The 10,889-nt window shown below is 45.6% G+C and overlaps 1 pseudogene; it reads left to right on the forward strand.

The window, feature by feature from the left end:
- Window positions 1-582: 582 nt before the first annotated feature.
- On the forward strand, window positions 583-5,682 carry LOC110259014 (annotated as a pseudogene).
- The last annotated feature ends 5,207 nt before the right edge of the window (window positions 5,683-10,889 follow it).

Genomic DNA, 10,889 nt, shown 5'->3' on the forward strand with positions numbered 1-10,889 from the left:
GGGCTTACATTAGCAAATACTTTTCTCTGGACCCAAAGGAGGGCTCTTTCATCCATTCACTCATTCATTCAAGGACTCGTTCTTTGCTGGCCTGCAGTGTACTAGATGCCAAAGGAAAATCACCCGTGAAAGCATCCATGGTGGGGACTGGCACAGCAATGGTCACTCATTTCTCCTCTTTACACAGGTTCTGAAGCAGCCATGGCCACGTACCTGAACCTGCAAGAAGTGAGCTAACAATGGTCAGTGGGAGACTGGTACCAGTAAGCGAGCAGGGCTCCCTTCTCAAGAGTGCAGTGTTAGCTTGCTTAGAGACCAGATTTGTCCCTCATCCTGCCTCTTTTAGTGGCAAGCGGGGTTCCAGGGCTGGAAGGGGTCTCGAGATCCAATAGAGAGCAGCTGGGGTACCTGCCCCGCCTCCTAGGCTGCTCCAGGAATATGCCCATGGAAACTGCTAGCTCCAGGCAGCCCTAAGGAACAAGCTGTTTGCAGTTTCCAATTTACAGTGAAGATCACTGCAGGGAAGGAAAATTCATCCTGTCCAGGGGACATAACTGAGCAAGCTCTCTGCTTTTATTACAGTGACAACAATAATGACCTGTTATTGAGGCTGATGGCCCCAAAGAGATGAAGGTAAGGCCATACGCTTAGCTCCAACACATGCAGGGGCTCGGGCAGGGGAAAGTCTCAAGGAAAGGGCTCTGGCCCCCTTATTCCTATGGAATTCTGTGATGAACTGACTCGCCTTCTCCAGTGAGACTGATGCAGGCCACTCCTCAGTTCCGGCGGCACCACAGCGGTTCACTGAGCCTTGGTGATGGTGGCCATGCTTGAGGAGGGTGAGAAGAAATGATGGTAGAGAGAGTGTTTGCTGTCTCATGTTGGCAAGGCAGCCAAGGCTTCAATGCACAGTTGCTTCTCCTTTTAGAAAAAGGGTTCAGCCCTAAAACTGATGAAACTCTGTCAATCACTAGAGTCGAACCCTGAGACCCATTTTCTCCAGCCCTGGGTGGGTGTGTGGTGTATCTGTCTGACCCACCCTCCCACTGCCCCTGCCAGGGGCTGGAGCCTCTGTGCTGGCAGGAACTTCTTGCTTTCCTCTGAGCTGTCGGAGGTCTCTTTAACTGTCTTCAAGACGTTAAACCATTCTTGTGCCCAGGGGCAACTTCAAGCCTTATTACACTTACACAGTTTCTCTGAACAAAGGGAAAGTGGGAACCTGTTTCACAAATATCAACCACAATTTTGGGGGGTTGTGGAGGTTTTTGGCCCAGGGGGACATGTAGAAGTTCCCAGCAGGGGAACCACGCACCTTTACAGTGTTTGCAAGATGCTTATGCAACAGCTTTTAAAAGACGAAAACTTGTAGAGAATAATTGAAAACTCATTGATTGAGCATAGAAGTATTGATAATATGATCATCACAGCCATGAAAAATTTAATACATAGTCTTGTGCTTTGGGTTTCCAACAGGTAAAAATGTAAGAAGGCATACATTTATGGTTAGGTGGAGCATGTGTCAGAAAACACAAACAAGGTTAAAATGGGATGTATTCTTGAAGAATACCATGGAGGGTGTCAGAGAGCCCACATTCAGGTTTGGGGTCTGCCTCTCACTTGCCACATGCCTATGGGTAAACCACTGAACCTCTCTGGGCTGCAGAGAGATGAAAGATTCTCTGGAGAAGCTCTGTTATCCCCTCCTGCATCCCGTCTCATGTCAAAATGGGAGTTCTCAGGCCCAGCCACCTACCACACTGACATTCTTGATCTATCCACAGTGCCGACCCAAAACCTTGACCTCAGCCTCTGGAGATGGGAGCATCCAGCTGCAAATCTCCCACCAGCTCTGCAACTAGAGCTCCAGGCCAATGGTGTCTGTGATTGTGGCAAAGGAGAAGCCGATGAATCCCTCCTCCCAGGTCGTCTGCGATGATGACCCAAAGAGCATCTTTTCATCCGTCTTTGAAGAAGGTACCTAGGGAAAGCTGAGGGCAGATAGGATATCTCTGGTCCTTTCCGTCTCAGAGGCCATAACTCAATGGTCAACTAAACTCTCCTGAAGCTGAAACCTTTAAAAGTAGAAGGCCCAGGAGTTCCCTGGTGGCTCAGTGGAATCCAGTGTTGTCACTGCTGTGGCTTGGGTTTGCTCGCTGGCCCAGGAACTTCCAAGTGCCAGAGGCACAGCCAAAAAAATAAATTTTTTTTTAAATAGAATGCCCAGCAGTGAGAGGAAACAGAGAGGTCTGGAAACCCAACTAACCACTTTTGTAGTTGAAACAATTCTTTTTTTATTTTTTGTCTAACATCAGAATGTTTTGTTCCCTTAAAAGGAATTCTTCTTTAATGAAATAATGATGTACCTGGCTAGTGCTATTAATCAGAGGAATGGAGGCTTTTCTGGAATTTATAGGCATGCATAAAAAGTACCCAAAATACTATATATCTCCATACATTACTACATATCATCCAATTTGGTGATGGTTTTAGTTTTCTTTTGCGTTATTGATATTATCTTAAAACAGGACCTGGAGGAAATCACGTTGTGGCTCAGCAGTTGCCAACCTGACTATATCCATGAGGATGTGCATTCAATCCTGGCCTTGCTCAAGGGTAAGCATCCAACATTGCCATGAGCTGTAGCGTAGTCACAGACAAGGCTCAGATTCTGCATTGCTGTGGCTGTGGTGTAGGCCGGCAGCTACAGCTCTGAGTTGACACTAAGCCTGGGGAATTCCATGTGCCATGGATGTGGCCCTAAAAAGCCAGGAATAAAAAGCAGGACATGATAACTACTCACAACTGCAAAGCTCCCAGTCATTCTCAGGGTGCTTCGGTTACATTTTATCCTGTGAGTCTCAGAAGGTCCCTGCTGGGCCAGTGTGTGCCATTGCCTTTTTGCAGAAGGAGTTCTGTGGCTCTTCCACAGCAAGCAATAAAGCTGAAGCTTGAACCCATATCTTAAGGCACCGGGTCCAGTGTTCTTGTCCACCCCAGCTTCCTCCCCACCAATATTAGAATCAGACTGTGGCTGACCTCCCTCAGATGTCTTCCAAGGCACCAGATCCTGCCGCTTCACATCATGAGGTTTGCTCTTCTAATCTTCTGCCTAAAAGACACCTCTGCTCCACATTTCAGAGCCCATTGTCCTTGAAAAGCATGCCAATGGTTTCTCTGTGATGCCACCCCCGTGCAGTCCGTGGACTGCAAACTCCAGGACAAAGATGAAAAAGCCCTGGTGCTGGCTGGCCCACATGAGCTGAAGGCTCTCCACCTCCTCAAAGGGGACTTGAAGAGAGAAGGTACCTGGGGACACCCTCATTCTTTTCTTGGCCTCCTGGAAACGTGCCAATTATCTCTATCTTCAACAAAGTAGACCATTTAGGCAAATGATTGACATGAATGCAATATCATGGAATACAGAGTGTGTACATGCTTTATGGAGGTCCTAGCAAGGATGCCAGGATGAGGCCCTTAGCAGGTTCATTTTCAGCAAGAGAGGGGACAAGCACATCCAGGACCACAGACCAGCCAAGTCACTTAAAGGCAGTGCGATGTCAGTGCTTCTGTTGGAAGGGGTCATTTGATGGACAGGACCTAACTACCTGTGGGTGCCTTCTTCCTGTTGTGGAGGTCAAAACTAGAATGGCAAAGAGATAATTTGTCCGTCCTCATTCCCAACTTTGCCCACTTGCCCCTAACATCCTTCCCACCCAATACCAGATGGTTCCTGAGAAGCCGATCTTACTGACGAGCAGGAACTTGTATCTCTGTCACTGTCACTGGCCATTGTTTCAAGTCTGGGGAGCCCATTGGTGGTGGGACTCTGCCTGGCACCCTGCCACTGTGGCTGAGCCCTGTATGCAGGGGTGTGACCGGGGGGCAGATCAAAGGAGCAGTGTGGTCTCATCCAAGCTGCTGACCTTGGAGAGAGGCATCACAGGGGGAAAGCTTCTCAGCCTGGCCAAAACAATTCTGTTTCTCCAGAATTGCATCAGAAGCACAACCTTGGGGCCTCCAAGGGAGACAGCTGTGACTAAGGAAGATTAAAATGAGCATCTCTCTTTGGACCACTTCACCTAGTCAAGCAGCCCTCCTCCTTCAAGTTCATCCCACTGGCTGCTCCATGTTCCTGAAACAGATCTGTGCCTGATGTCCTTTAGGAATCTGGTTTTACTTCTTTCTTGCTGTTCACATTGGTCAGACTGTTCTGGTGTTGTGGATAGGCACATCACCAGGCAGGGCAAGATGGCTTGCTTTCTTCTAAAAATCAGAGCTTCTAATTGTTTACTGCCACTGTGGTGAGGCTCTGAGAAGCCCCCAGACCCTTCTTTGGGGAAAAAACCTGATTCAACCAACTGAACCTGTTATTGTCTGGGAGAAGCCAGCTCTCCTGTCTATGAGGCCATAGGAATTTTGGATGCCAAAGAGGATCCTAAATGGCACCAGTCCTAGGCTAAGGGTCCAGTGCTTGGACCAACCCTGCAGTGCTATGTCCTGACCACAGGCCCTCTCCTTCCCTCAGTGGTGTTCTGCATGAGCTTTGTGCAAGGAGATGACAGTGATGACAAGATACCTGTGACCTTAGGGATCAAGGGAAAAGAATCTGTACCTGTCTTGTGTGATGAAAGATGACACACCCACCCTGCAGCTGGAGGTGAGTGAGTACCAAGGGCTGAAGGCCCTTCTTGGGCTTCACTGAAGCACCCCCAGCCATTACTTCCAAGACAGTGACCTCTTCCCCCTACCCACCCCAGAAAGTCTGGGAGAAGAACCACTTGGTAATTTCCAGATGTGTAAATAAGTTGAATATAATAAGTTCAGGTAAGGGTTAATGCAGGTAACTTTCACTCCCATTGTGGCAAGTTAAATCATTCTGCTGATGTGCTTACATCCTGCTGTTGTTAGCCCCCCATCGATCATACAATGTTGGGATTGGAAGGGGAGTCTCTTGTTAGGGTTGCTCCATTAGGTAGATGACACTTTGGGAACTTAATTGATTCAAAGCACCTGTCACCTGTCATCATCTCCATGCCACTCCCAACATCATACTTGCCCCCACCAGCATTCCCAGCAAAAGCTTCCTCTCCAAGTTGAAGTCATTCTAGCCAGGGCCATGAGGAAATACACAGCACAAGTCCCTGGAGCCTAGGTACTTCCAGAAGCTTTCATCTAATTTTCACTTTCAACAACTTTCCCATCTGTGTCATGCTCCCTACCATTTGCACTGTTTCAGAAAAGGATGAGGGCTCTTTTGGTCACCATAACCGAAGGCTGAGGTCACAAAGATATGTCAGGGCCCTGGCACTTGCCCCTGTGACCTGTTTATATGTTTCATCTCTAGCTGACCTGGAGAACATCTTTTCCCAGATCAGAGTAGGGTATCTTTGACCTGTCCCTTGCAACAAATGTGTATTTCTGCTTTGCTGCAGGATGTAGACCCCAAAAGTTACCCAAAGAGGGACATGGAGAAGCGATTCGTCTTCTACAAGACAGAAATCAAGAACAGAGTTGAATTCGAGTCCGCCCTGTACCCCAACTGGTACATCAGCACCTCTCAAGCAGAACAAAAGCCCGTCTTCCTGGGAAACTCCAAAGGCCGCCAAGATATAACTGACTTCACCATGGAAGTCCTCTCTCCCTAAGGAAAGCCATACCCAGAGGGTCCACATGGGCTGAAGAACCCCGGAGGCTGGCAGAAGGGGACTGGAAGAGTTGGTACATGGTTGCTGCCTGAATTTCACTATTGTCTAATCGATGCCCAGCTGTCTTCCTAGATTAGTGCTAAGGAGATCCCCCTGCCCCCAGTGAGGAGGAACACCCCTCCTCTCCAAGTCCATGCACAGACCCCATCCTCTAAGCCAGCCTTCTCTCACCCCTTCTCCTCACTCAAAGCCAGCCTGGTGGAAACCATGGCACACTAGGGTCACTGGCAGTCCTCTGTCCTTGGCACCCAGCTTCTGATGATCGATCACTGAACTATTTATTTATTTAATGTGGGTTGGTCTATTTAACTTAATTCAAGGGGGCCAAGAAGCAGCAGTGTCTGTGAAAGATCTTAGTCTTCCATAGCTATGGAATCAATTTCTTTGGGGTGAGTGTGCCACCTTTAAAATCTCTCACCAAGCCTGAAAACATAATAAGCTCAAATTATTTAAAGAAGAATGCTTATGAATAAAGAAGGACGATCAGATTGTTCAATGATTCTGAAATAAATGTCACTGAAAAACATCCTTTTCCATGTGGTCATTGGCTGCTTGGCTCTGACATAGAAGGGTAAGATAAACGGTACCATGAATGTTCTCTGTGTGGAACGAGAAACCTTCTCCTATCACTGAAGGCGGAGTACTTAGGACATCACTGGCCAGCGAAGAGCAGCCTTTATACCCCTCCTTTCATTTCTATTTTTCCACAAAAGTGTAGTTGGTGCACAAGGGTCATCTGAAAGATAGAATTAGCTAAAATATTCCAGGGAATAGTGGTTGACGGTAACAGCTGCCAAGTGTTTCTCTATTCATTGACTCAGCAAATATATATTAAGCAAATGCTATGCACTGGGGTTGGAAATTGAGAAACAAGAAAGGTAGGGCATTCCTAGTTAAATAGGAGAGGCAGATGGATACAATGAACATAAGGCAGCATAAGAAGCAGAGGTGAGGAATTCCTGTTGTGCTTCAGTGGGTAAGCACTTGACTGGAATCCATGAGGATGCAGGTTGATCCCTGGCTTCGCTCAGTGGCTTAAGGATCTTACATTGCCATGAGCTGTGGTGTATGTAGGACATAGACATGGCTGGGATCCACATTGCTGTGGCTGTGGTGTAGGTTGGTGGCTCTAGCTCCAATTCTCCCCCTAGCCTGGGAAACTCCATATGCCATGGCTGAAGCCCTAAAAAGACAAAAGACAAAACAAAACAAAAACCAAAAAACTACACACGTTCTTAGAAGAAGAAATGATTGGCTAAGGAGGAGTTCTGCAATCACACATAAATCAAGGAGGATAAGTCTGTGGTTATGTAGGGTTTTTTTTTTTTCACTGTCAAATCTATGAAGTAATTCATTTAAGAAACTGTTAAATGCTTAATCTATGCTAGAAAATGGATTTAAAACACTTCCACTCTTTTAACTGTCTATTTTGACATAATTTTAGATTTATGGAAGAGTTGCGAAGAATATACAGAGTTCCCTCAGCTTCCCCTGATGTTACTATCTCACATAAGTATAATTTTTATCAAAAATAAGAAATTAACCCTGGTAGACAGAGTCTAATTGATTTTTAACACACCTTCTGCCTCAGCAGTTCCGCTATTTGGTGTCTTCCCGAAAGAAAGGCTGTTTACTTTAGGATTGTTTGTGAAAAGCTTAACAAAATAAACTGGCAATAACCTAATGTCCTTTGGCAGGAAAAAGATTAAATAAAACACAGCAAAAGAAAAAGAAAAAGTGCTGAAATGGAAAGAGATCCAGACAAATCATTGCAAGAAAAATCAAGTTGCAAAATAATACCTATAGGATGATACCATTTCCATAAAAAAAAAGAAAAGAAAACACACTGCCCATCCAAAACACACGACTCTATGCTTCTAAGGATCATTGACCAGACTGAAAATAGTGGTTACTTGGGGCGGGTGGATGGGGTTGTCAAAAGAAACTTAGGCCTATGTTTGAATTTTTTTACAAGAGGAATATATTCATCAATTACCAATATATTTTTCAATTCTCTGTATTAAAATATTCCATTTTAATGGTGTTTCAATTCCTGGACCTGCACCAAAGACTACAACTGACCCTGCAAAAGAGCTATTCTGTTCCTGGTCTGGCACCAAATTCTTTCCCTGAGGACATTTCTCTGCACTGTGTCCTTATCCTGGAAGAGAAAAACAGCATGTTTCCACCTGCTACGGTGACTTCTGCCTGGCACCTGTGGTTGCTCTGTTTGTACCATTTTACTGCTCCATCCCGAGAGTCCAAGTGGCACATATCCTGGGCCTGCTGTCCATGACAAACAATACACTGATTTATATACGGGGACAACAGCTTCTCACCTCTGGTTCCTACATCTGGATTGTAGCCATAAGTGGACTTATGATGAAACTGAAGCACAGAGAGCTTAAGTTTTTTGCCAAGAATGCAAGCTGATAAGTAGTGAGGACAAGATTCAGATGAAGGACAGTGGGACAGGATTAAGGTGGCAGAACAGAAGGACTGGAGCTCAACTTCTCTCCTAAACCCACAAAATTCACAACTAAAGACTGAGCACTCTTCACCCCGAATGGACAAGAAACCTTAAAAAGGATATCCTACTCCAGAAGAAAAAGAGGAGGACGCATCAAGAGGTAGGAGGGGTGATTCACGATAGGAACAACCCCTATCTCCTGGGTGGGAAGCTCCACAGACTGGAAACTAACTGCTTCACAGAGACTCACCTACAGGAGTGAGTGTTCTGAGCCCCACATCAAACTCTCACGTGTGGGGATCTGGCACGGGGAGAAAGCGCCTCAGGGCATCTGGCATTGAAGGCCAGTGGGGCTTGTGCTCAGGAGCTCCACAAGACTGGGGGAAACAGAGACCCCATTCTTAAAAGGCACACACAGACTTTCACGTGCACTGGGTAGGAGGGCAAATCAAAGTCTCCATGGGAATCTGAGTCAAACCGCACTGCAGGACTTCAGTTCATCCTGGGAAAAAAAGGGTAAACGTGGCTTGTTGTGAGGGAAGGACATTGAAAGAAAAGCTCTCGGGAACATTCAGCAACTGAGCCTTTCTGTGGAGGTGGCCATTTTGGGAAAATCTGGCCCCACCCATCAGTCAGCTGCTGAGAAGCCCCAAGGCCAAACAACAACCCAGGTGGGATCACAGCCCCGCCCCTCAGTAAACAGGCCACCTAAAGACCCCACCCCCAGGCACACAGCTGCCTCTAATCCCATCCAGACACTAAGCCCCACCCACCAGAGGGATTAGAATCAGCTCCACCTACCAGTGAGCAGGCATCAGCCCCTCCCATCAGGAAGGCTACAGCAAGCCCTAATACTGACTTCAGCCACAGGGGGGCAGACACCAGAAGTAAGAGAGGCTACAACTCTATTATCTGTAAGAAGGTCACCACACCAAAAACCTATAAAAGTGAAAAGACAGAGAACTATGACTCAGATGAGGGAGAAAGGAAAAACGCCAGAAAAACAGCTTGGCAATGAGGAGATTCTCAGCCTCCAGGAAAAGGACTTCATTTAGACTGTTGATGCTGAAGATGATGCAAGACATTGGAAATCAACTGGAGGCAAAGATGGATAACTTACAGGAAACCCTGAGCAAAGAGATACAAGATATCAAACTTAAACCAGAAGAGATGCAAAATACAACAACTGAACTAAAAAATTCACTAGAGGCGGCTAACAGCAGAATACTGGAGCAGAAGAACGAATAAGTGAGGTGGGGACAGATTAGTGGAAATTACAGATGCAGAACAGAAAGAGAAAAAAGACTGAAAGAAATGAAGAGAGTCTCAGAGAACTTGGACAAACGTTAAATGCACCAACATCCGTATTGTAGGCGTGCCAGAAGGAGAAAGAGAGAGAGGAGACAGAAAAAATATCCAAGAGGTAATAGCCCAAAACATCCTAACATGGAGGGACACTCACTCAAATCCAGGAAGCAGAATGAGTACCGATATAAAATAAACCCAAGGAGGAAACACCGAGACACATATTAATCAACTGACCAAAATTAAAGACAAAGAGAAAATCTTGAAAGCAGCTAGGGAGAGAGAAACAAATAACATACAAGGGAACTCCAATAAGGTTATCGGCAGATTTTTCAACAGAAACCTGCAGGCTGGAAGGGAGTGCATGATATACTTCACGTGATGAAAGGAAGACCCTCCCACAAGGTGACTCTACCCAGCAAGGTCTCATTCAGATTGAAGGAGAAATCAAAACCTTCACGATAGCAGAGGAGAAATTCAGCACACTAAACAGCCTTCAACAAATACTAAGGACTCTCGTAGGCAGAAAAGACCAGAGAAGACCCAGGCAGACTAAACGCCCCAACCAAAAGACATAGACTGGCTGAATGGATACAAAAACAAGACCCACATATATGCTGTCTTCCGGAGACCCACTTCACTTCCAGGGACACATACAAACTGAAAGTGAGAGGATGGCAGAACATATTTCATGCAAACAGGGATCAAAAGAAAGGTGGAGTACCAGTACTCATATCAGACAAAATGAAGAATATGTTAAGGGACAAGGAAGGACATTACATAATGATCAAAGGGTCAATCCCAGAAGAAGATATAACAATTTTAAATATCTACACACCCAACACAGTTTCACCGCAATATGTAAGGCAACTGCTAACAACCTTAAAAGGACAAATCGACAATAACACAGTCATAGTGGGGGACTTTAACGCCCCACTTACAGCAATGGACAGATCAACCACACAGAAATCAATAAGTTAACACAGGCCCTGAAGGATGCATTAAACCAGATGGACTAATAGATATTTATAGGACATTCCATCCAAAAGCAACAGAATACACATTCTTCTCAAGTGCACATGGAACACTCTCTAAGATTGATCACATCCTGGGCTTTAACTTTAAGAAAATGACTTTAAGACAATTTTAAACTTTAAGAAAATTGAAACTTTAAGAAAAGTGAAATCATATCAAGTAACTTTAAGAAAATGGAAATCATATCAAGCATCTTTTCCAACCACAACACCCTATGACTGGACATCAACAACAAGAAAAAAACGGCAAAAAACACAAACACGTGGAGTCTAAACAACACGCTACTAAACCACCAATGGATCACTGAGAAATCAAAGAGGAAATTAAGAACTACCTAGCAGCAAATGACAATGAAGATCCCACACCCCAAATCT

The sequence above is a fragment of the Sus scrofa genome, unplaced genomic scaffold (genome assembly GCF_000003025.6).
Source record: "Sus scrofa isolate TJ Tabasco breed Duroc unplaced genomic scaffold, Sscrofa11.1 Contig630, whole genome shotgun sequence".
Lineage (NCBI taxonomy): Eukaryota > Metazoa > Chordata > Mammalia > Artiodactyla > Suidae > Sus > Sus scrofa.